General features: G+C 38.4%; 1 protein-coding gene across 2 annotated transcripts in view; it reads left to right on the top strand.

Annotated features, from left to right (window-relative positions):
* Positions 1 to 620: 620 nt before the first annotated feature.
* AGTR1 (angiotensin II receptor type 1) overlaps positions 621 to 27578 on the top strand; it is a 57120-nt gene continuing 30162 nt past the window's right edge. Inside the window, exons 1-2 of one of the 2 annotated variants that reach the window (XM_025290211.3) lie at positions 621 to 953; positions 12190 to 12271. The gene's annotated coding sequence lies outside the window, so the exon portion shown is untranslated. Of the gene's footprint in view, positions 964 to 12189; positions 12272 to 27578 lie in introns of both variants that reach the window. The other variant, XM_025290201.3, reaches the window with a different exon arrangement.

Below are 27578 nucleotides of genomic sequence, written 5' to 3'. Positions count from 1 at the left end.
CCATTCCTGGGATAAATCTCACTTGGACATGGTGTATAATCCTTTTAATATGTTACTAGATCTATTTGCTAATATTTCGCTGAGGACTTTTATCTACATTTATCAGGGACATTTTCTCCTCATGTCTCATCTTGTTTTGGTATAAGGGTGATACTGACCTCATTGCGTGAGTTGCAAAGTGATCATCTTCTTCGGAAGAATCGATAAAGAATTTATATTAATTATTCCTTAAATATTTAGTCATATTTTGGTTTTTAACTTTTTACATTTTTAAAAATGTAACTCCAACAGCATACCCCAATAGAAGGAAATGAATGTCCACCCTTTCACTTTGTAACAACTCTGAGATTATAATCTATGGCAGCGATCTTTGATCAACAATGGTATTATCAAAGTTTGAGCTACATCCAGGGAAGAGAAAGAAGTTCCTAAATGCATCCTTTAAAGTTTCCCAAGTTTAAAAAGAAAAAAGTGGAGCAACCCGGATCTTGATGTAAATGACTGGTCCTGCACCCTCGGCTCTCTCCCCTTTCTCCACTCCCTCCCCCGATGCCGGATTCAGTGCCAGGTACTCGCAGATCTAATAAGTGACACCGGGGATGACTGTGGCATCATCCCGCTTCCGTCAGCATCTGGAGAGGAAAGGGGGTTGGGCCGAGAGGGTCTCCCGGGCGGGGCGGAGGAGGAGAGAGTGCAAAACACAGCCTCGCCCCTGAAACCCTCGAAGCAGCAACGCCCCTCGCTATAAATTTGGAGCTGCCTCAGAGAGGACGATTCCAGCGCCAGTCAGCCAAGGGCCTGAGGCGACTGAGCGCCCGGGCAGACGCGCGACTAGCAGCTCTGCCTACCCGAGACAGCGATCCACGAGGAGGAACCCAAGCGGACCCCAGGAGTGAGGGCGCACCCTGAGCCGGCGCCGCCAGCTCGGCCCGACGCCGGCGCAGCGTCCCGAAGTGAGAGCGGGTGAGTGGCGCGGACTGCCCCGCCAGCTTGGGGGCTGGGGCGGGATGTCAGTTTCGTGCCAAGGTGTCAGCTGCGGGCGCAGTGCCGGGAGGCTCTCGGGGACGGTGGCGAGAAAAGGCTAAGGTCCCCCCGGCGCCCACTGGGAGGTGGAGGACCTTCCCCAAATCAGATGTGGGAAGAAGCAATCTGATCTTGTTTGCCGCATGCCCCCGACGTTTCATTCTGATTTGACCAAATTCTGTCGAGCACAAGTGAGGAATCTGCAGAGATGGGATGCAACCAAGGAAACTTTCTTCCCGAGGCTTTTAGCTAACTCGTGTCTTTAAACTGTGATCTGAGCATATTACTTCTCGAGGCGGGAGTCCCTTTAAAAGTTGTGCCACTTTAAAGGCGTACTTGATTGTCCCCACACTCTGCTAACCAGGCAGGCCAAGCACCAGCAAGGCTCACCTCCCTACCACCCCTCTTCAAACCATAACGCTGGGTCCTTGGCCCGGGATGCTGAGTCCGCATCGAATTAACTGGGGAGAAGGAAAACGGAGCTTCTCCGCACACGCCAATCCCCACAACCCTGGCCAGAGCAGTTTGTCACTGAGGGGGATTTTAGGAGAAATTCTTCTGCTTCCAAGACCGAGCAGAACCTCTTGCTGACGCCTTCCCTTCATACACCCCTCTACCTAGCACCCCATTCTCCAGTTCTCTTAAATGTCCAGCCCCATCTATCCACAATGCCAGATGCTTTGTCTCCAGAAGAGTCTCCTGCCCTGAGCTATTGAGCACATTGCGGGCCTCTTTACCTGATCTTTCTTTGCTGATGGCTTGATTCAGGATGGGGAACACGTGTATACCTGTGGCGGATTCATTTTGATATTTGGCAAAACTAATACAGTTATGTAAAGTTTAAAAATAAAATAAAATTAAAAAAAAAAAGAATCAAACACCCACGAGTGGCCCTCTGGAGCCCTCTCTTCTTGGTGAAAGTTTGGGTGCTCACTTTCCCTTGGGATCACATTTTCCACCTGGCTATTTCTAGTGTCATTCCTAGATGAGAGTAACAATGAGGCAAGGAGGAAATCTGGCACCCTGCTGCTCTGTTTTATGACTTTTTTGAACAACCTCTATCTCCTCTTCAAGTTGCTGTCATTTCCAACATGATTCTCTTGGTAGTTATACCACCCTGGGTCTCCAAGGTTTATTCTCCTTAGCATAAGCTGTAACACCTTTATAAGTCTTCTTTAAAGGAAACTGCCTGTTTCCCTTGTTGCCTGCTAGTGTTTCCCTAGCTCTCAAGGCCCCACCACATGGATAATCTCTCTGGAGACTGTGATGGATTCCAACACCCATCTGAAAGACAGTGCAGGGGCAAGGAAGCACAGAGAGCTGGGAATGGAGACTCCCACATAACTGGCCATGTGCTGTTAGAGTTATTTCACAACTCAAACCTCACGTCTCTCTAGTGATAAAATTCCTTGATTCCTTTTGTTTCCTAGTTATTGCTTTAAAAAATAAAGTCTAAAATAATTACCCTTTTAGCCCATGTTTGTGCTCCTCAAAAGTGTCTAAATAGCTCTCCTGGTAAATTATCTGCTCTGAAAAATCATTAGGTCCAAGTGTCCATCCCCTAGATTACAGTTGGCAGTTTCTACAACCTGGCTTAATTAAGGCTCAGGGAGTGGCCCCAAGTTGCTGGATCTCAACACTTTGCTAAAGTTTTCATGATTAGTAGTATCTAGTCCATTATCTTGGCGAAGGCAATGGCACCCCACTCCAGTACTTTTGCCTAGAAAATCCCGTGGATGGAGGAGCCTGGTAGGCGTCCATGGGGTTGCTAAGAGTCGGACACGAGTAACCGACTTCCCTTTCACTTTTCACTTTCATGCATTGGAGAAGGAAATGGCAACCCACTCCAGTGTTCTTGCCTGGAGAATCCCAGGGACGGGAAGCCTGGTGGGCTGCCGTCTATGGGGTCGCATAGAGTCGGACACGACTGAAGCTACTTAGCAGCAGCAGTCCATTATCTACTCTATTGCAGCCCCCTTTTTTTTCTTCCTAATTTCCTTGTTTTTTGTGTCCATCATGAGGCCTCGATTTCTAGCTCGATTCTTCTTTGATCTTAAACTGAATCGACTGTCCCATTATCCAACCCAAAAGAAAGCTGGTTTTCTTCCACTGAAGCCAAAGGGAGACAAGTTTTATAAAGTGTCTCCCAGTCACTCTTGCTTTGGCAATGCTCTGCATCCCAAGAGCTCTGAGAGCAAATCTCTGCTATCTCCCTCTTACCCTGCTTTAGTGCTCAAACTGTGACTTTGTTCAGGTTTCTTCTTTGTTTTTTCTTTTCCTACTTTTAGTAAGAGTTGTGTGTGTGTGCTGGTATATAATTGGGGGTTATTTTGCTGCTGCTGCTTATTACTGCTGTTGTTGTTGCTACTATGACTAATTCTTATCCTGTGCTAGATGAAAAATAATGAAAGAAAATGTGCTGCCTACCCAAAGCCCAGGTAAAATACTTGAGAGCTTCTCAGATAGCTCAAATAGTAAAGAATCTGCCTGCTCTGCAGGGGACCTAGGTTCAATCCCTGGGTTGGGAAGTTCCCTGGGAAAAGGGCATGGCAACCAACTTCAGTATTCTTGCATAGAGAATTCCATGGGCAGAGGAGCCTGGCAGGCTACATACAGTCCATGGGGTCTCAAAGAGTTGGACACGACTGAGTTACACATTCACACATTTGAAAAGGAGTTTGAAACTCACAGTTAAAATGCATGATTCACGTCTCCTATAGTTTTATCTGTGCTTTCACAGTGTCCTTTTTATGCAGCTGACAGTTGCTGTGTTTTGCTTTCAAATTTGATACAGGGACCAAGATCCAGACCCATCACACTTAGATGTTTTGGCTGCCTGATGCAGGCTCCTGGTCTTTTGCCGCAAGCTCACTAGTTTACTTAGCCCTTTTCCTGCTCAGTCATGACTGAGCAATGCCAGAGTCTCTCAGAGCAGTCTGAAAAATTACAAATTTTATTTAGAAGTTTGAAGTACATCCAAGTGTTATAAAAATTTAAAAGCTGTTTTGAAGACAGACTGTGGCAATAAACAAATACAGAGCCAGAGCAACAAAATGTCCAAGTATAAAAAAAGGAACCAAACACTTTTCACCCGTGTTATCTAGCAAATTGGAAAAATCAGCTTCTTAACCCATCACTACTGGAAAGTACTATTATTTTCTTCAAAATGATTATAAATTTTCTCTTTCAAAATTGTCTGAAGTCATTGGATAACACGGTTTGTTTCTTTTCTCATTAGTGTCTATTAAAACAATACACTAAAGCTTCCACAGCAAAAGTAAATGTTGCTCCATTTCCCGCCTAAATTTAGCTATCACTTTACATTTTTTATTTTTAATCACAATATGAATTTCAGCTATTAAAAATCAGCTTTTCAATGGCTTAATATACAAAGCCATCTTAAATCTAGAAGTATCTGTACAGATTTAAGGTAATAGGCAAATGATTTGGCAAGTTACTACTATTATCCTATTAAAGCTCTAAAATACATCTAAAATACATCACAGCAAAAAAAAAAAAAAAAACCTAAAGAGTTATAAATTTGCCAGATGCTTTGTTTGGTGGTTATTTTAATGACAAACTTGACAATTAGAAAACAAAATATATGTTTAGAACAATCATAACGTGACAAATGAATCTTAGCTGTGGTTGTATTAACATTAAAAGTTTTCTATCTGATTTTGATCCTTTCTCTTCGTAGCAGATGATCACTGTGAGAAAAAGTTCCTTGACTATGAAAACCAAAATTTCTTTCAAAATATTTTACTAACAAAGAATATATATATATATATATATACACACATGTACTAGAAGTAAGTGTCTAGAATCTTCCAGTTATCATTTGATTTTCCTTCCTATAGTCAAGAATATTTTAAATTGTGTTGCCCATTTACTTTTCTAACACAAATTGGAAAAATGGGTAAGAAATAGGTATGCTTTATTTTTCATAGTCTAAGTCCCAATTCTACATGCCCTTAATATTTAAAATCATAGCATTAATAACCATTCAGTTTGGGTCAAGTTTTATGGGATTTCTTATTCTCTTCATATAATCAAAGCTGCTTTGTTCTTCATCAGATGATGTTAAAATCTCATATAGATCAATGAATTAAAGTACTTTGGCTACATAGTTAACTTCAGAGTAAGAATACTGAAGAATACACATTTGATTCTGTACTTTTTTAATAGAATAACTGTAACAATATACTGTAATAAAAGTTATATGGATATAATTCTGTACTTTTAAAGAGAGTTAATGACTGCTAATTTCCTCTATAAGTTTTCTTTAGTTATTTCTTATTTTAATCAAAGCTCCTCTTATCTGCCTTGGAAAAGAAAGAATTATATGTATGAAATATATCAACAATAGTAGAAGATACTTACTGAGGGAATGCAATGGATCTGAGAGATCTTAGGTCCTGAGGACACACCAAAGTATAAAAATGGTCTTTGTCCTAGAGAGATGTTGGTCAAGCTAAGTACATATTTAGATATAGGTCTCGCCAGTCATCTCAATGCCACTGGGGTAGGAAGCCATTTAAAAACAACCCTCTTCCTTCTACCTTTCAAACAGGGTAGAATATCTAATGTGGTTACATGTTTCATTCTGGCCCCTTCCATAATAACCACTACAACTTTCCTTTCCCGATGGGGTTTTAACTCCTTTGATAGTATGCACCACACCCAACTGCCTTGTATTCTGTTATTAAAGTCACTTTCTTGCCTGTTTGTCTGATTTTGGCTTAATTTGTGGAAAACATTAAATACATTTTCAGATCCTTATATTGTAGAAATGTTAGAAACCTTTCCTATTACAATAAAGTGACTTAAAAGTGTTGCTTTAGTCTTACTAATGGAATAACTAAGCATTAATACAATTGCTTTAAATATAAAGCTATAAAAGTCTAAGGCAAGGAATCTCCAATTAAAATAAATACATTTAAAAAAAATAAGGCAAGGGAAAGGTAAAGAATAAGAAAAAGAGCTATGAAAAGAATAAAAGTTTGAAATATCAAAGCAGTGGTTCTTCAGGCATCAAAGAGCAGGTAAGGCAAGCATATGAAAATCATCTGGGAAGTGTTTTAAATCTGTACATTTTGTCTGCACTTCCCCTGTTTCTCCTTTCCCCATTTCTTCCCTATTGAGAACCGCCACATTACCTCAGGTGTCAAGGTCCCCAGACTAGCATCATGAGTATCACTTGGGAGCTTATTAGAAATTCAGACTCTCAGACCCCACCTGGACTTACTGAATCACAATCTGCATTTTAGAAAGATCTTCACATGATTCAAAAGGACTTTAAAGCTAGAAAAGCACAAGTGACAGTACCTCTGGCTTGCTCAAATAATTACCTAGAGGCTATTTTCTTGGCTTTTTAATAAAATAACATTTTTAACAAAACTAACATGTATTGAGCATATATAATGTGCCAAACAATGTTCAGCCTTTCAATACTGTGTTTTATTTAATCCTCACAACATCCCTATATAATAGTCACTGCCTCATCCCCATTTTATAGATTGGGATACCGAGTAATAATGTGATAAGTAGCTTACCCAATTTTGGTAACTGTTAGAGTCAAGATTTGAACACAATTTTGATTCTGTGCTCTTTGTTGCCACCCACACTGTCTGCTCTACATTAGGCTGCCTGCTTTTTAAGACCAATTAATTATTGGACCAATTAATTATTGGATAATTATTAGAAAGTTATAATTGGAAATCAAGTTCTGTTTTCCTCATAAAAAAAGCAAGATCTATAACATTTTCCTGTCATCTTACCTTTAACTTCAATAATGAGGAATTCTAGGAATTCCTTCTTTAGTTGGGAAACAAGTAAGAAAACTATGATAATTCATAATTTAAAATTTAAGACTTGATATCTCTGTTTTCCCAAAACTGACCTGAAATTTATCCTTTTTTTAACCTTTGTATTCTGATGAACTTTTTAAAAAAGTTCTTGAGTTGAATAACCCATATCCTACATATATAAACTGTTTATCTTTCCAACTCAAATTATGTATCACTCTTTCAGCTTTTAATATAAACACATTTATCTATAAGCATAGTTTTAATATAAACACATTTATCTATAAGCATAGTTTCTAAAACTTTAGTTGAATATAATACTAATCAGTCAGTCTGCAAACAAGGGTACCTTATTTTAAGCCAGTGACTCCTCAAATGATGAGTCTCTGAAACATTTTTCCCAGTGCATATAGACTCTCTGAGAGCTGTCAGTTGGATTGGGTCAAATGTCTGTTGTTTTGAAGAGGCTCATTGATGTGGGTCAGAAGACCGAGGTGAGTCTGGGATCCCTGTGATCATGTTTCAGAGAAGAGACATGTCAACAGAACTAAGCAGCCATGATTTTCTCCGTGATAAAGGGACATCCTTGAGAGACAGAATGTCACCAGCTGCTTAGATCTAGAACTTTCGGCAGCACTAATAGTACAGTGTCTAACTTGTAAGTTATAGATGAGGGCAAAAATCAATCCAGGGATGCCATAAAGCCAAGTGGCGAGGGCTCAGAAGGGAACTTGTGCCCAGGAGACATCCTGCAAACTAGCAGGCAGAGTTTCTTAGTGCTGATCAACGATAAAGTACCACTGATTCTCTTGTGACTCTTTACAGTCCTGCTCATCTCACTAACCCCAAATAGTTGTAAGTGTGGCTGAATTTAATCAACACTAGTTTTTTTTTTTTTTCTAAATAAACTGAAAAAAAAAAAGAAAAACCTCACAGCACTTCTTCTAAACTTCATCCATTTACAATTTCATCATCATATATGCTTTTCTTCACTTTTGGACCCAAACTCTTCTTGTTATGCAATTCAAATGCATCTTACATACTTGTAAATTACGTGGTATGCTGCTAGAACAAGAACGTTCCATTAACCCAGCTTTAATCATCTAATTCTCCTTCCATTCAAATGTCATGTCACATAAAATACATTGTACCATGATGTCTTCCAGCACTTAACCCTCACACAGTTAATTGCTGCCACTTTATCAGGAATGAAAAATAATCTGATGTGATTCCTATGTAATAATTTCCTGACTGTGTTCTAGCCTTTGACATACTGGGTTAACAGAGTGGATTTTTGCGAGAAATACAAATCTATTCTTTTAAATTCCCATTACATTAAGCCATATGATGGAATATTACACAGTCATTGTGTATTTTATATGTATATATTTTAAAATATCTAGTTACAAAGAAAGGTAATCACAAGTGAATACAGCAGTGTATAAAACAAAAATCCAATGAGAGAGAGAGAGAGAGAGAGTGTGTGTGTGTGTGTGTGTGTCTTTGATAGATTCTTGTCAAGGTGCCATTAATGTCTTATTTGGGTCATTGGTGTTCTAATGAAAACAGTTTAGTTACACTAGCACTGATTTGAGAGCAAAATCACTTAGAGGATTTTTTTAAATGTCTGCATATTTGCGCGAACAGATAAGAAACACTAGGCAAAATATATAACAAATCTTTAAAGCTTTTGAGGATTATTAAGATCAAGGCTAAGATCAAACGTGACTTTTCTTTCCCCTTTTTTGGCATGCGCTTTCAGACTTTCCTATCATGAGCCTCCGTTCATACTTTTTGTTTATCTTGGAATTTCTTTTCCTTTCCTTCTAACTCACTCTAGATTTCAGATCATAGACACCCACCATTAACCCTCTGGAGAATGATCCTGGCAAGTCAACCCTGTCTCTATTTTTTTCCCTAAGGTACACTAGAGCCCTATAAGAGTTCACAGATTTTACACCAGAGTGGCATTTTATAGGAAAAAATATCTCATGGGAAAATTTTTGCTATGACAAAAAACCACCAAAAAATAAGTTAAAAATATAATGTTCTAATGCCAAAATCCTCCTGTACCACAAGGTGATAGTAAAACTTGAATACTCATATACGTTGTTGCTAGAAAAAAAAAAAAAAAAAAAACCTATACACAATCTTCTTGAGTAATTCATTCAGTTCAGTTCAGTTCAGTCGCTCAGTTGTGTCCGACTCTTTGCGACCCCATGAATCGCAGCACGCCAGGCCTCCCTGTCCATCTCCAACTCCCGGAGTTCACTCAGACTCACATCCATCGAGTCAGTGATGCCATCCAGCCATCTCATCCTCTGTCGTCCCCTTCTCCTCCTGCCCCCAATCCCTCCCAGCATCAGAGTCTTTTCCAATGAGTCAACTCTTCGCATGAGGTGGCCAAAGTACTGGAGTTTCAGCTTTAGCATCATTCCTTCCAAAGAAATCCCAGGGCTGATTCATTAACTTTAAACAATTTCTTACTTTAAAAAATCCCCAAACCATAATGAAAAATATTGATGAATTTGGCTACATAAAAAAATTTAAATGGTCGTGTAGTAAAAAGCACCAGAAACAAACACAAAAGATAAACAGGAACTTAGGAAAGCTATTTGCCATACATTACATGTAAAATGCCAATTTTCGACATGAGATTTTTAAAACAAGAAACAATGAACCCAATGGAAAAATGAGTGAAGGCCATACATAACTAGGCAACCTAGTAGAAAAATAATTGCAAAAATAAGAAAACAAAAAGAAGCTCAACCTCATTCCTAACCAAAAAAAAAAGGTAAACCAAAACAAATATATATTTTTCACTTATCAGACTGAGAAAAAAATGCAAAATTTTATACAAGTCAGATTTTTGCTATCTTAAATTCATATAGCCATTATAGGGGACATTTTGTAAGTATCTTCCAAAAACCTAGAGTGTATAAACAATTTGTATTGACAATTATGTTTGGAATTCATTCTACCAGTATAATCATATAAGTACAAAAATGCATATATATAAATATGATCATTGAGGCTTTTTTACATCCAAAAAAGGGAAATAGAAGGAAAAAAAAACCCTTAAGGCCCATGATGTGTGCTGAGTCACTCAGTCTGACTCTGTAACCCCATGGGCTATAGCCCACCAGGCTCCTCTGTCGGTGAGATTTCCCAGGCAAGAATATTGGAATGGGTTGCCATTTCCTCTTCCAGGTGACCTTCTCCACCCAGAGATTGAACCTGCGTCTCCTGAGTCTTCTGCATTGACAGGCAAATTCTTTACCTCTGAGCCACCTGGAAAGCCCCCAAGGGCCACTAGGGGCTGATTATATCAATTATCATATTTCAGTGCAATGAACAGAATACTATGAGTAAGATAGATTTGTGTAAATGATGTGAGATAGATTTGTGTAAATGATGTAGAAAGTTCTACGAGCCATATTACTGTTGTTTTTTTAAAGGAAAGCAAAGTACAGAACATATAATGCATAAAATGAGAAGCAATGGATATACACACTTATATACATGGGTGCACTTTTTTTAAAGTTCTAAAGGGCACATAAAAAAACTATTAGTAGTATATATCTCTGGGAAGTAGATCTGGAGAGACAATTAGAGAATTAAGAGATGTGTACTTTTACTTTATAACTAGGCACTTGTACCACATACATATATTACTTCTATGAAAAATTAAAACAGAAAAAAACTTTTAAGGAGATATTTTTCAAAATTATGGCACAATAACACTTGTAGAGTACATCATGAGAAACGCTGGTCTGGAGGAAGCACAAGCTGGAGTCAAGATTGCCAGGAGAAATATCAATAACCTCAGATATATAGATGGCACCACCCTTATGATAGAAAACAAAGAACTAAAGAGCCTATTGATGAAAGTGAAAGAAGAGACTGAAAAAGTTGGCTTAAAGCTCAACATTCAGAAAATTAAGATCATGGCATCTGGTCCATCACTCCATGGCAAATATATGGGGAAACAGTGGCTGACTTTATTTTTCTGGGCTCCAAAATCAGTGCAGATGGTGATTGCAGCCACGAAATTAAAAGACGCTTACTCCTTGGAAGGAAAGTTATGACCAACCTAGACAGCATATTGAAAAGCAGAGACATTACTTTGCCAACAAAGGTCCGTCTAGTCAAGGCTATGGTTTTTCCAGTGGTCACATATGGATGTGAGAGTTGGATTATAAAGAAAGCTGAGTGCCGAAGAATTGATGCTTTTGAACTGTGATGTTGGAGAAGACTCTTGAGAGTCCCTTGGACTGCAAGGAGATCCAATCAGTCCTTCCTAAAGGAGATTAGTCCTGGGTGTTCATTGGAAGGACTGATGCTGAAGCTGAAACCCCAATACTTTGGCCACCTGATGTGAAGAATTGAGTCATTTGAAAAGACCTTGATGCTGGCAAAGACTGAGGGCAGGAGGAGAAAGGGACGACAGAGGATGAGATGGTTGGAAAGCATCACCAATTCGATGGACATGGGTTTGGGTAGATTCCAGGAGTTGGTGATGGACAGGGCAACCTGGTGTGCTGCGGTTCATGGGGTTGCAAAGAGTTGGACACGACTGAGCGACTGAACTGAACTGAACTGAAGCTTTATATGAAAAGAATTGTATATCACACTACCTACCATGTGTAAAACAGAATCACACTACCATGCTATAAAGCATAGGGAGCTCAGCTCATTGCTCTGTGGTGACTTGGATGGGTCGGATGGAGGCAGGGGTGGTGAGCAGGAGGTCCAAGAATGAGGGGGATATATGTATGCATATAAATTACTCACTCCATTGTACAGCAGAAACTAACATGACGTTGTATAGCAATTATACTCTAATAATCATATATCAAAGTTTGTTAATTCACAAGTAAAAATCTAATCTATAAGGATGTTTCTTACATTTAGTAGTTATAGCTACAGAAATGCCTTGCTGCTGCTGCTAAGTCGCTCCAGTCGTGTCCAACTCTGTGAGACCCCATGAACTGCAGCCTACCAGGCTCCTCCGCCCATGGGATTTTCCAGACAAGAGTACTGGAGTGGAGTGCCATTGCCTTCTCCCAGAAATGCCTTAGAAATTGCATTATTGTTGACCCAAAAACTCTTTTTCACCTTCTCTAGCATTCATCTACAAGGAGGGAAGATGTTGACTATACTCAGGAAGAGGACAAGGTCCCTTGACAGATGGTCACCCAGTAGAGCCTAAGTCTGTATAAGGAAAAATATGTTGACAGATGGCTTCATTCCATTCAAAAACATTCTTAAGATGTAGTGTTAATGCTTATTTTATAAATTAGAAAATAAAAATCTGACCTTTTTCAGTGAATCACTTAATGTTTTTTTTTCTTTACAGATTGATGTATGATAAGCTGATCTAAAATGACAGGTTTTATCTGACTAAGTCATTGAAGCCATTCCAGAAGGTCTGCATCCAGGTAAATGGCTTACACCTATAACATTGTATCTGTCAGTAATTTTCTCTAATGTGTCAACCGTGAAGGTAGCACAAAAAGCCACACACACTATTGCCAGGTGACAGAAACAGAAGCTGTAGAAAAGAATGACATTCTGAGCCCATTCCTTCCAATATATAAAGAACATACATATTATTAATAATATGAATTTTTTTAAGATTTTTTTGATGTGGATCATTTTTAAAGTCTTTATTGAATTCATTACAAGATTGCTTCCATTTCATGGTTTGGCTTTTTGGCCTCAAGGTATGTGGGATCTCCGCTTCCCGACCAGGGATTGAGCCTATACCCTCTGCAGTTCAGTTCAGTTCAGTTCAGTCGCTCAGTCGTGTCCAACTCTTTGCAACCTCATGAATCGCAGCACGCCAGGCCTCCCTGTCCATCGCCAACTCCTGGAGTTCACTCAAACTCATGTCCATCAAGTCGGTGATGCCATCCAGCCATCTCATCTTCTGTCGTCCCCTTTTCCTCCTGCCCCCAATCCCTCCCAGCATCAGAGTCTTTTCCAATGAGTCAACTCTTCGCATGAGGTGGCCAAAGTACTGGAGTTCCAGCTTTAGCATCATTCCTTCCAAAAAAATCCCAGGGCTGATCTCCTTCAGAATGGACTGGTTGGATCTCCTTGCAGTCCAAGGGACTCTCAAGAGTCTTCTCCAACACCACAGTTCAAAAGCATCAATTCTTTGGTGCTCAGCCTTCTTCACAGTCCAACTCTCACATCCATACATGACCACAGGAAAAACCATATACAGAGGTACCCATTAAATTCCAAAGCAGTTTAACCCCTGGTAGACATAAGCCCCATGGAGTCACACAGTGGGGCATTCCACTCAGAACCTCACAGAGCAGCTAGGGGGGTGCTCTGTCTGTTCAACTCCTATCACACAGACTGTATGATATTTTTCATAAAAAGACTCCTTGATTTACCCAGCTAGCAGGATTTTTTTCTCCTGACATAAACTCAGCTCAAAGAACAAACCCTCCACTTCCCAAATTAACAGGGGAGACATTCCCTAGTTCCTCCAAGGAAAATGAAAAGAGTAGCTTGTCCCTTTCTGAATGTGTCATGGCTGGATTTTATCAAAGTAGGAGGTAGATAAGATAGGTGATGGGTGGGCAGACATATGTTAGAGGTAACTAGTCTTTTTGATTGACAAGTAGGAAACACTTGCTGGAAGGCAGTCCACAGTGGTGTTAGAAAACTATTTAGGACTACTCTTATCTTGGAAGACAAAAATAGTAACGTTCTGCAGAGTTCTGTCAACTGGAAATCTTTAGGGGTTTTTTTGTGAGGTGTAGTTTAAATTTTGGAAGCTGGGCTATGCACATTTTCAGCAAAAATCCAGCTCTGGGAAAATATATTAAAATATATGTCCCAGTTAGGAAGATACCAAAACTAGAAGCTTTTTTTATAGCCTAAGAGTACTGAACAGAAGGAGCTCTTTACATATTCACCTCCTTAGCCTTAAAGCAAAAGAATCAGGATAATAATACAGGGGCGTTCCTCCTGGAAATGGTCCTTAGATCAGCCTCTTCTCCTGTATTTTGGAAGCCCCTAAGTTTCTGATTAACATTCACACATTTGTAGTAAAACTTTCCAAATAACTACATTTTGCTTACAAATAAGAAAACACTGAAAAAAAATATCCTGTACAATGTTAAACTTTTTCAGACCTTTAAGTTTCAGATAAATGAGCAAAAACATGCTTAATTCTAATAAGTTATTTTCCACTGAAGAACTAACATCATACAATTCTTCCACTAACTAGCAACTTTGCCTTTGGAAGAATCTCCAAGCCCCGTCCCAACCCATGTCATTATATTGAAATACAAAAAGTGTTTTCCAAGGGCCTTCTGAACTTTGTATTGTCACTTTAAAACTTTCATCAACTTACAACTACAGAACTTTGATCTTTTATTGATTTAAACCAGTAATGTGTAAACAGCATTTCAGAGCTTGTTTTATATTGTAGAAACAAAAATACTTAGGCTGAAACCTACTTATGATAAATGGGAAAACATGGTTAATACATATAAAAGAATAAAAATATTCAGGGGCTTAAAATCTATGGTAATCATCTGCCCCATGTAGCTGTTTACATTAATTATAAATGCAGTTAAAAACTGAGTTCCTGCGTGATACTAGCCACATTTCAGGTTCTCAATAGACACATGTAGGTAGTGGCTACTGTACTGAATAGCACAGATATAGAACATTTCTATCATTATGGAAAGTTCTACTAGACAGTGCTATTATAAAGGAATTATTAATAATGCAGTAGGCTTCCATTGCTACTTGGTAAGAAAGTTTTGGGCTCTTTTATATGTCTTTTGAAATTTAAAAATATTTTTTAAATGCTAATTTTCTTAACTGTAGGTTATCTGGTGTATGGCTCTCACAAGCCCCTTTCCTCTTTCCTATTTATTTGCATATTAATATATGTGGAATTAACTGTTTTACTTAAATATTTATTTAAATATTTTATGTATTCTTATAAAATTAGAGGTTTTTGTTTCCTTAAAAATTGTGAAAAATTGTACATATAGTTATGTTGACCTAATATATGGCTGTTGGCTTTTTTACTGAATCACTGACGTCTCCAAGTAAGCAAAACTAGAAAAGATGTAGGATCATTTTTAAAGGCCAGTATTTTTTCTTTGTTCTTTATATTCTGTAAGATTTTATTTTTCCTACAATGATAGATGGGTCTCAATCATACCGACTTTACTAAAGCTTTATATTTTTAAGCAACCAAAGAACCAAACAAAATAACTATTAGGTCATTTATTTCTGTATCATTTATGGAAATGTGTATTATATTAATGGTCTCTGGATTTCCAAATTATTGTATAACCAAGAATAATAGCTTGTTTATAATTTTAATTAATATAATCACCCCCTTTTACAGTATATACTCAAACTTCTTATTCACCATTGATCCTCTACTGTGATCCCATCATTTAATATCAGTTTCAATTATTTTCCAGTCACTTATATCTAGTAGTTCAATTAAATTTGGTTCCTAGACTAATGGTTATATGTTACATAAAGCAAGAAATTAAAAGCAAATTTATCTTTGAGTCATTGAAGCATCAAGGATTTGAAATAGCTATATAACTAGCTATGAAAAAGACATAACTACCCAGCCAATATTCCTTTACACATTTAATAGTATCATTTTTCAGTGAAAGCATAAATAATAGAGGTGCAAACCCAGTTTTGAATTGTTAAATATGAATCCAAATCTTACCAATGAAAAAAAGGCAGAGTAAATGTTCGCTGTCTGTGGAGTTTTGTTTGTCTTTAATAAACCAAAAAATAGCTTTTCTTTATAGAAGAACAGGTTTACTGTAAATAACCTATTATCCATATAGTTTATTCATAGTAATATTCATCCTGGGTTTAAACAATATAGCTAGATATGCACAGCATACAACTATATAGGAGATTCTAATTTAAACTGGGTTACTATTAATATTTTTAATCATTAAAAGAGCTCAGCGAATTCGCCTCTTAATTTCACAGTTTGCTTTTGGCAGGAAGCACTTTCCACCAGTACTAAAAGTGATGTCATCCTCTCCCTTCAACTAGCTAGTCATTCCTTTTAAGACTCTTAAAACGATTTAGATATATGAGTCATTTTTTTTTAAATTCAGGGAATATCTAAAATATCTCAGAAATGTAATAGTACAGTACAAACTTGGCAGATGATAACCAGTTATCTAGAATTAGGTCTTTGGCACCTTTCCAGATTTGAAAAAAAAAGTATTGGACTCTCCCAGAGCGTCCCTGGGACAAGAGATATAATGTCACATCGCAAGTCCAAAGTCCCATCGGAAGCAGCCTTCCTTCTCCTTTTACCCAAGCAAAGCCAAAGTACTTCTGCACACAGCACTGGCCACCATAAAAAGCAAACAAAGCCATTGTAGATAAAACCAGGCAGTGGATAAAGGCTATAATTTAATATAGTGTCCGAACCTTGACTCAGTGATGCTTCAGGCCAAGGGGGAAGAACAGTATGGGCATTTTGCTGCCTCATGGTCTGTCCAGTGCAGTCAGTATACAGAGCAAAAGGATAAAACAATTCAGTGTCTTACTTAATGCAAAGAAGGAAATTTTTTGGCACCTGCTTTGGCAGTGTAAAAGCAATGTAAATTCAAGTCATTCACAAGAACAGCTTCTTATGTGATACAGAAGGTTATTCTATAACAGTAATGGCCCAGCCATGGTTTATTCAACTCTAAACCATTAATGCAGAGAAGGCAATGGCACCCCACTCCAGTACTTTTGCCTGGAAAATACCATGGACGGAGGAGCCAGGTAGGCTGCAGTCCATGGGGTTGCTAAGAGTCGGACACGACTGGGTGACTTCACTTTCATTTTTCACTTTCATGCATTGGAGAAGGAAATGGCAACCCACTCCAGTGTTCTTGTCTGGAGAATCCCAGGGACAGGGGAGCCTAGTGGGCTGTCGTCTATGGGGTCGCAGACAGTCGGACACGACTGAAGTGACTTAGCAGCAAACCATTATTGAACTCTCATCTTCATTTTATGTAGAATATATTTATCTACATATAACTGAACAAATAGGGAATGTTGAAAATGACCCTGTGAAAAGTACTGACCCACAATGCATCTGCTTGGTTTGGGGCAATTGAAATAGTTAGTATAGGCTCCCTCTGGATTTATGCTAGAATTTTGATTTAATTAGATTGGTGAATTAGACACATGGCATCTGAATTAAGAGTGAGAAATACAATATGAACCAGTTCAGTGAAGAGAAATTTATGCTATGAATAAAATAATTACATGTCAAACAATTTAAAAATTGATTTTAGCTTCCTTTGTATGATAAATGTAACAGATCCTAATCTGACATCTTAAAATGATTAGAGATCTATGCACAACCTATTTTGTGATTTTTATTTTCTGAGAAGGATGTTTTGTTATCTCTAACCTTCATTTTTAACCATTTTCTTCTTTTTTTCAGTTACTATGGTATAAACATCCATCAATCCATATTTATATTATATGTACATATATATGTATTATATATATATATATATATATAAAGATCTCAAGAGAAAATAATGCTTCAATCCTCCTCAACAATTCATTCTAACAATTAAGAACCCTTAAGCTAAATAGAATAATTCATTTCACAGGAAACTTCTTTTCAATATGTATAATTAGTTTTAGTTAACTTTATTAATGAAATGTCGCAAATCAATTAGGTTTGCAATAATCAGACGCTGAGGACCCAAGAGGGGCCATTTCCGTCGCAAGAGGGGAAGGTGACATGCAATTTAGTTGGAAAGCAAATGTAATTAGATTTTATCAGTTGAGTATTCCTGTCCTAAAGTGGAATCAGGCACATACCCAAGCCTGAGTGAATAGTCGGAAAGAGATAGAAAAAACAGTATGACTTAGAAATGTCTTCATGGTCCTATTGACCTTTAAAACCACAGGTAGACGGATCTCTTCTGACAGGGCTATGCTTAATTTTTTTTTTTTTTTCCAAATCTGAACGCCTTTAGGGAGAATAGTACATGAACTCAACTATTTGTCAAAGCCCCCATCACTCCTTAATGATGCTTCACACCTATATTTAACTGTCTAAATCCTGATGGCATTTCACTTTGCAACTATTGTGACCCAGAAGTTTATTACTGAGCAGGTGTGGGGTAACCCTAAAGTTTGTTTCTTCTGACTCCAAAAATACAAAAATCAAAGAAATGTCATGAGAGTAAAGTCTTCTGAATGAAAATTATATTAAACACAAGTTATTCCTATTTAGGGCTGCAGTTTACAACAGATTCTGCTGTTATTTACTCAATAAGTATTTTCTTTGGACACCTACATGCCAGTTACTATTCCCAACATGAAGGACAAAGTGTGAGCAAAGCAGACAAAAATCCTGACCCTCATAGAACATTCCAGTGCATTTGGACAGGAAAAAAAAGTTAAAGTATAGAATATGCTGGATGACATGAAGAATGGATATAGAGTGTAGAAGCAGTGAGGAAGAAGGGTGCAGTTCTAAAAGGAGTTTAGGGAAAGCCTCCTTAGTAAGAACAAAGGAACTGTGTGGAGGAAGATGGATCAATGGAGAGAGCAGAGCAAGTGCAAAGGCCCTGAGGCAGCAAATGCATTGGCATATTTAAGACACAGCAAACAGACCAGTATCCATAAAGCAAAAATTGAAGGGTATCAACTGACAGATGGACTAGAGACATAATTTAGAATGGATGCTAGAAGAGGGAAACAAATGAACTTTTTAAACTGAAATGGTTTCACGATTGAAGCTGCTTTGAAATGTAGTGAAATATTTTCACAGGAGAGATTTTTGAAGAGAAGTCAGGTACATGATTCAATCCCCAGTGACTGGTTCAGTAGCCATCATCACCAGTGACTACTACTAGAACTCTGATCACTAAAAACCTGCAGTTGATGTCAGTTCCTCCTGGACCACCCACTGATACGTTTGGCGCCTTTGGTATACCTCAAGAACACTTTGCCTATCACTGACCTGTAATCCCATGTCTGTGGGCCTGAAAATAAACCCCCCCCATAACAGAGATTTAGTGGTGCATGGCATCACCATTAGATTATTGTTAGTGAAGGTTTTGCCTTCTGAAATTAATATACCAGTGAACTTAAAAATTCCTGGGGCTACCACTGAATGCAAAATGATTTCATACACTGGGTATTCTACTTAAATTATTTTCTCTTCAAGTCCAAGAAAAAGAAAATTCTAAATAAAATGATATGTTTGGGATTGTGTGGATGGATTATATGTGGATGGATATGTGGCATCCATCCACATATAACTGAAATAAAATAATTTAATGGAAAACTTCAAATTCTACCACCTCTAAACACGTAAGACAGTCTGAATGAGAAGGAACGATTCTGACTTTGTATTATTTTTTAGTGGTGGTGTTTTCTCATAACCCCCATGCCTTTTTTCCTGTCCTGCTATTCTTCAAGATTTCCTAATGAGGATTAGAGAACAGGCATATTTAACAATCTGTATTTGCAGGCTGGAAACAAGAAAATGAAGACGAATAGTTTCTCTCCTGCTAATTTGATTTTCTGTAGCTCCTCTCTTACCAGCTTAGACAAAGGACTTAGTTACTATTTCCAGCCGATAGGGCCAAGGACCGAATCATCTGTGATGTCATGCTTCCCCCAAATAGGCCTGTGCCTTACAGGCCTCCTTTAGAGACTTCCCCCAAGTGAGAAATGAGAAGTGATTGTGGACAGACTGAGGGGGGAAAATGTGATTTCCTTTATTCTAGAAAAACAATACCCAATAGCTATAGTTCACAATGCCATAGTAAAATATTTTTGTACATTTCTCCTGTGCATGAGGAGTTACAGGGCATGCAGCTTGAAGTGGAAATGAAGATTTGATTTCCAAAGTGGTGGTGATAGAAGGAGGCTTCTGGAAACAAGGTTGTGCTGAGTTGACAAAAGATAAGGGACTCAGTCCTTAAGTGTGACTGGCTCTCTAAACTGAAATATAACCCCAGAAGAACTTCTGATATAATTCCAGGTCCCAGGGCTGCTGATGGTATAAACAATTATTTACAATGATATAGGAATTTATTTCCCAGGACCCCTCATATCGTTGACATCTCATAAAATCAGCCCTTGCAAAAGAACTAGAACATTCTGGGAACATACAACATGCAACTTTAAATGAGGAGCTTTCCTTTTCTCACAGAAAAACATGAAAGTTGGTTTGAATTGACACTGACTTGTCCAGGCGAGGGCCTGTGGTTTCAGGAAGCACATATCTCTTTTGAAACTCAAGTGTGTCCTTGGAAATTGCTGGATAAAGGCCAAAGTGCCAAAGTCTAGTTCTGCTCCTCTGAGTAAAACCTTTTAGTTCTATGTCAGTAGTTGGTCTTTGCTCTCGCCAATGGTTGTTGCAAAATACCTCAATGTTCACACTAAACCCAAATAGTATTGGGAAGACAAGTTGAGTTAAAATTATGCCTGAAATTTAATCAGCATTCTGTCCCTAATAAAAAGCTAGTTGGTCACAGCTTCCTTCAAATTCCTCTCCCACAGATTTTTCTCCTGAAAGGAGACACTATAAAGTATTTTAGGCAAAACAAACTTATCTCAATCATGGGGGGTAAGGTAATATAAGGGTTTAAAATAGTATTTTAAGCATCACATTTTTTTCTTTCAATTCCCTGAGGTAGAACCTATCCTTAACTTTATCTTTTTAACTGCCCTGCAAATAGTTTGTCTGTAGTTAACTCTTATTTCAGGGTAACATTATATCTTCTTAGTCTAGTAGAGTTGCAAACTTAAGTCATCATCCTGAGCAGAAAAAAATAAGTGAGATTTATAAAGTAATCAAAATGGTACAATATTCTCACTCAAAAAAAATTTAAAGTTCAAGAATGAATCATCTTTAAAACTCTCCCAACCTACAGTCTAGTTTCATGGGTGAAACCTTTTGGGAGATCACTTTGGGAAGAGCTTGATACTGTTTCATATATTGGGCCTTATTGCCTTCTCACAACACTTAAAAATAACTAGGATTATTGCTGTTGTATTATATTGCTGGGTTTTTTAATGCAGACACAAAAAGAATGCATTAGTTAACATCTTTTAAATTGGATGCTTACTTGGTCAGGCACTGGGTCAGTCACTTTATCTCCATTTTTTTACTTAATTCACAAAAACAAAGCTACAAGTTAGGTTTTCTCATTGGCTTCAGCTTTTCACAGTGAGTCTAAGGTGTCCATCATATCGCTAACCAATACCAAGACAAGAACTGGAATCTGGGACTAATTCCAACATCCTAGTTTTCATTTCTCCCCCAGATGTAACTCATCAAATTCTCCAAAGCCTGAGATCTTCCTTTCTCTGTTTTGAATTAACTGCTACACTATCAGCATTTATATATGTGTGTGTGTGTGTGTGTGTGTGTGTGTGTGTATACAAGTGAGGGCTTCCCAGGTGGCTCAGTGGTTAAAAAAAAAAAAAAAAACCCCGCCTGCCAATGCAGAAGACACAGGAGATGCAGGTTGGATCCCTGGGTGGGGAAGATCCCCTGGAGGAGGGCACGGCCACCCACTTCAGTATTCTTGCCTGGAGAATCCCATGGACAGAGGAGCCTGGTGGGTTATAGTCCATAGGGTCACAAAGAGTCAGGCATGATTGAAGCAAATTAGCATTAGCACAAGTAAACACTGTGCTAATATTTAATTAATATGTTTATACATTATTAGATGCAAGCATAAGCTAGCATAATTTTGAATAATAATAGAAGAGTCAGGAGGTCTGAAAGTAATGTTCAGGATTGGATAAAGCAGATATTTTTCTGTCACATTTCAGTGAGAAAATTGTTAATTCATATGCCACCAGCCATACACAGAAATGCAACAGGAAATGAAAAACTTAACCACTTTAAATAATGTGGTCTGTAGTATAACTTATTGCACTGTGAATTAGTTCCCTTCTGCTGTAGAACTGATCATTTGGATTACATAGATACGCAGTGTAAAACATTACAAAACTGTCCTTGAATCCTAGCTTTGAGATCTATAGAAAACACTAGGCAAATTGCCTGAGAATACATAGAAAACACTTTTTAAAAGGATTAGGATAAGTTATTTTCCCCTTTGTTAAATATTAGCCTTTGAAATGAACCCAGCTGATCTGCTAAATAACACTTGCAAATTGTTGTGTTTTAATAAAGTGACAGACTGAGAGAGAAGCCACAAAAGACCTGCTTATGCTTCTGGAGGCTTTCCAGGCCAGGAACATTATGCAATAATGCCTTTTAAGAAGGCAAGGCTTATAGCATTACACCTTGCCTGGCAACAAATGTACCCACTTACTCCAAATGCAGGAGTAATTAGCATCTATGAAAATCCAGCCTCTAAATCCCAAACCCTTGGTGCAATACTTACTCAGTAAATTATAGCTCCTTACCTCTGTAGTGTTTTCAACCATTCCATTTAAGTGTGTGAATATATGAGTGTGTAGTGTTTTAGGAGGCCCACCCTATAATGCTATGGAAAGCTTTCATCACTATTAATCAGGTGTTCTGTTTGTAAACAGGACACCTCATTTCTGATTTCTGGAAGGCTCAGAGTCAGTGCTGCTGCTGGCAGAAGGCAGGCCCAAAATGGGCTATGCTAGTGAAAAATTCGTGGCAAATGTGGAACCCGGTGAAAACTTGGGAGACTCAACTTGCAGTCAAGACCACTAGCTATACCATTAATATAGCTCCAACCAGGCTAGCCCAAGACTCATGCATTTGTTTATAAAATTGCAGCAAAGTCTTATAAATTAAGCATGAAAGAGCATTAATCTTAGTCTAACATTGGGTCACCAAGAAAAGAAATTCTTATTTAAAAACCCTCATAAAAGTAGTAAAATCAGTGTTCTAAGAACTATTGGAGGGTGGGGCACAGCTTGAACTACACTGAGAACTGAATTGCTTTGGATAAGAAAACAAATGCTTTATATTTAAAATGAAGACAGAGATCTTAAAATATATTGGGGAAAAAACTGTTTTCCAGAAAATAAATTTGCTCCCCGGATTTGTGACTGGCTGTGGATTCTGTGTTTCTGAGTATGAAGGTGTACTCAGTTGTCTCCTAGTCAGAGGGGGAAAGACCTGGCACCCTTCTGAATGGAAGGGTTCCTACTAGCTTTTCTCCTTCATTTCCTAAAGTGTTGTGATTTTTATTCCCTGGTGTTATGTTTCTAGAAGATTTTAAATCTTAAAACACAGAAATAGGTGTTGAAATTGAGAACTGAAGGACAACCAGTTGAGTATGATTTTTTTTAAATAGGTAATACAGACCTCTAGTGGTTGAACAGCTTGAAAACCTCTGCCAGGAAAGGAAATGGTACATTTTAAAGAGGAAAGACAGTTGCTAGTTAAAACTACTCACGTTGCAAAATTCACATATTTCATACGTGTTGAAAAAAAGGTAATAATGTGTAGCAAGGAAAGATGGAGCACTTCCCATCCTTTTAGATGCTCTTAGTTCTCCCCAAACAAGCAAGGACCCTCCCATCAAAGTCCCAGCAAGAAGTCTGAATCTATATTGTTTTTCTTCTGAAAGGTTAATTTCCAATTCACTTGCTATAGGTATGGAGCTAGCAGATAGTAGCTTTATGTAAAATAGATTTTATTTACCTTGGCACACAGTTTTACCTCCTTGAGACTCTTTTTCCTCTAAACTCCAAAGGCTCCCTCTGAAAATGCCAGAGACTCACTCAGCCACTGCTGGTCTGTGCTTTACCCCATTCTCTCCACTGGGCTGGGGCTCAGTGATTGGGGTGGTTTTGTCTACATGAGGGGCTAACTATTGGATCTCTGCACAAGCTCTGGTGATTACTAAATGTCTGTCTAGACCAGTCCATCTCAAACATGAATGAGTACACAAATCACCTGGAAAATCGTGCAAAATTCAGGTTCTGACTCAGTAGGTGGAGTGGGGCCTGAGACTGCTTTGCTAGAAGGCTCCCAGGTGATGCTAATGCGGCATTGCAGGACCACATGGGGAGCAGCAAGGATACTCTATAACTCTCTTATTTTTTTTGAATTAAACGTTGTGTTTTACTGATTTTTTTCTTTTTCTTCTTTTTACTTTATTGGCATCTCAGAATTTAATTTTTTACTTTATAAGACTTTTAAAGTTCTCTTTCATTCGACTATGTACAAATATTATATGTTACTCAAATAATGTAAAGTTGATCTTACATTTTAAGAATGGATTCAGTGTCATCTGTTTAGTTTGGTGAGTTCATGGTGGTTGTGAGCACCTTGCTAGCACTTAAAGTCATTGGGCATTTGTAACTACAATTAAAAATCTGACTAGCCACACTTGGAGGGTGTGTGAGATCAAGTTTTGTGCATGCCGAAAAACTACTAAGCATCCAAAGCAACGTCCACATCATAAAATCAGGCAGAATAAAAAGCACAAGCTGAAACCATAAGAGTCAACAGATCAGAGTAAAATGTGGGAAAAATATTTTTCATATAAAATCCATCGTCTAAATAAGTTCCTATCATACCATGTTGTCAACCTTAATTTTGAAATCCATAATTTTAGAACTTATGTCATGGAGTAGTCTTGAAAGCCCTCTTGCAAACTTTTAACATCTAATTTCAAATCAAAAATAATATATTAACAGGCTGTAGTACAGAGGGAGTACATAAATTATCATTGCCCTGCATGAACAGTAATTTACAGGTTTGGCTCAGACATGACTTAGATTAAATAATTAACTATGTACAGTACTTAACAGTATAAAAGTAATTAATCTAGCTGCTTCATACTGGTTTGGCCTAAATAAACATGCAGTAAAAAAAGCCATATGATTTTACTATATTTTCACTCACGTTCAGTTCAGTTCAGTTGCTCAGTCATGTCCGACTCTGCAACCCCATGGACTGCAGCACGCCAGACTTCCCTGTCCATCACCAACTCCCGGAGCTTGCTCAAACTCATGTCCATTGAGTCGGTGATGCCATCCAACCATCTCATGCTCTGTCGACCCCTTTTCCTCCTGCCTCCAATCTTTCCCAGCATCAGGGTCTTTTCCAATGAGTCAGTTCTTCTCATCAGGTGGCCAAAGTATTGCAGTTTCAGCTTCAGTATCAGTCCTTCCAATGAATATCCTAAAGGACTGATTTCCTTTAGGATTGACTTGTTTGATCTCCTTGCAGTCCAAGGGACTCTCAAGAGTCTTCTCCAACACCACAGTTCAAAAGAATCAATTTGGTGCTCAGCTTTCTTTATAGTCCATCTCTCACATCCATACATGACTACTGGAAAAATCATAGCTTTGACTAGATGGACCTTTGTTGGCAAAGCAATATCTCTGCTTTTTAATACACTGTCTAGGTTGGCCATAGCTTTTCCTCCAAGAAGCAAGCGTCTTTTAATTTCATAGCTTCAGTCACCATCTGCAGTGATTTTGGAGCCCAAAAAATAAAGTCTGTCACTGTTTCTATTGTTTCCCCATCTATTTGCCATAGAGTGATGGGACCTGATGCCATGATCTTAGTTTTCTAAATGTTGAGTTTTAAGCCAACTTTTTCACTGTCCTCTTTCACTTTCATCAAGAGGCTCTTTAGTTCTTCACTTTCTGCCATAAGGGTGGTGTCATCTGCGTATGTGGGGTTATTGATATTTCTCCCAACAATCTTGATTCCAGCTTGTGCTTCATCCAGCCTGGCATTTCACATGATGTACTCTGAATATAAGTTACATAAGCTGGGTGACCATATATAGCCTTGACATACTGCTTTCCTGATTTGTAACCAGTCTACTGTTCCATGTCCGGTTCTACTGTTGCTTCTCGACCTGCATACAGATTCTCAGGAGGCAGGTAAGGTGGTTTGGTATTCCCATCTTGAAGAATTTTTCCAGTTTGTTGTGATTCACAGAGTCGAAGGCTTTGATGTAATCAATAAAGCAGAAGTAGATGTTTTTCTGGAACTCTCTTGCTTTTTCAGTGATCCAAAAGGTGTTGGCAATTTGATCTCTGGTTCCTCTGCCTTTTCTAAATCCAGCTTGAACATCTGGAAGTTTACAGTTCATGTACTGTTGAAGCCTGGCTTGGAGAATTTTGGGAAGTCACTCACATTAATACCTTAGTAAGTTGGAATTGTAATATTTCAGAAGAAAGACACCTTTCCTTTAAAAAAATGTTTCTTTTCAAATGCTGATCCATTCAATATAAGCTGAATGAATTCTATATGCTTATAATTTGGGGCAGATATTTTCAACTAATAGTATTATGCAGTCTGCTTCACAGGAGTTTGGTGAATATGGTTATCTATTTCAAATGAAGGTATAAATAAGAAAACTACTTTTTTAAACTACTTTTTAAATCTACTTTTTTAAACTATAAATCACATATACTCTATTGAGGTACTACAGTTGTGTGGCAGTATATCTTTAGCAAAGTGTTTCAGATAAATTTGCTTTTGCCCCATTGGTTCTGAGAGGAGTCAAGTTGCCTTTGGCCTAGAGACCCTTCATCAGCAGGTCCACAAGTTGAAGGATGGGGTTATTAGTTGATATGTGGGCAACATATCAACTATCAACATATCAACATATCAAACATATCAACATATCAAAAAGGCACATATCCCTGTTCTGGCAAGAGAGGAGAGCTCAGGAGATCCTGTGAGGGTCACCCCACAAGGGTCCTTTTTTAGAGTCCACCCTCAATGTATGGCTGCCCCTTTGCCTAATCTATATAACATGTTCTACTCTATATGTTCTACTATATGATTAGTCATTATATTATTACCCTTATTTCACAAATAGACAAAGAAGCGGAGGCTACATAGTTCTTCCAAAATAAAACACACAAAAGGTAGGTCAAATTCAAGCCAAGATGGAGTGAGAGGGGTTTACTTTATCACCTAAAACAGCTACTGAAATATTATATAGTCATTTAGATATATACTATATATATATAAAACAATGATTTTCAAGACAGTGGACATCAGCCATCAAAGGGCAGTATTCTCTGGGTGAGGAGACAAATGGAGTAAGCCCCAGATTACTGCCTGGCGAAAGTGCCAGGCCATAACTCAGGAAAGGATAGTCCAGAAGGAGCTCCCAAGTCCCCCTGAGTTGAGGAGATGGAGCTGGTGTCCAGAGGGGCAAGGAGCTAGAGCTCCCAGAGCAGAGTACCAGACACTGGAGAGCCTTACAAAGAAAGAGCATGGAGATCTAAAAGTACCCGCTGTGTTGCAGTGCATGTGAATGAGTAATCTCCCAAAAGGATTAGAGGCAACAACCCTAGAGATGACCCAGAACCAGAAATTCCCACTAGCCAGAGGGGCAGAGCTCAAAACTCATGGGGCATCAGGTGGCATACTCAGAAGGGTTTTGCTTCAGGAATAGGAAAAAATTAGACTAAATGCTGCTCTAGGCTTTCCTTGTGGCTCAGATGGTAAAGAATCTGACTGCAACGCAGGAGACTCTCATTCAATTCCTGGATTGGGAAGATCCCCTGGAGGAGGGCATGGCAATCCACTCCAGTACTCTTGCCTGGAGAATACCCATGGGCAGAGGAGCCTGGTGGGCTACAGTCCATGGATTGGCAAAGCCTCGGACATGACTGAAAAGCAACTAACATACACAAATGTTGCTCTGGTCCCGTCTAAAAAACAAGCTTAAAAGCCAGATCTGAAGGAATCAAACTACAATTTCATTGCTTCCCAGAACATAGTTGGAGAATTTATGTAGGAATACAAGA

The sequence above is a fragment of the Bubalus bubalis genome, chromosome 1 (assembly GCF_019923935.1).
Source record: "Bubalus bubalis isolate 160015118507 breed Murrah chromosome 1, NDDB_SH_1, whole genome shotgun sequence".
NCBI classification, from domain to species: Eukaryota; Metazoa; Chordata; class Mammalia; order Artiodactyla; family Bovidae; genus Bubalus; species Bubalus bubalis.
Note: the sequence above shows the minus strand (reverse complement) of the source record. Positions and strands in the feature narration are given on the sequence as shown.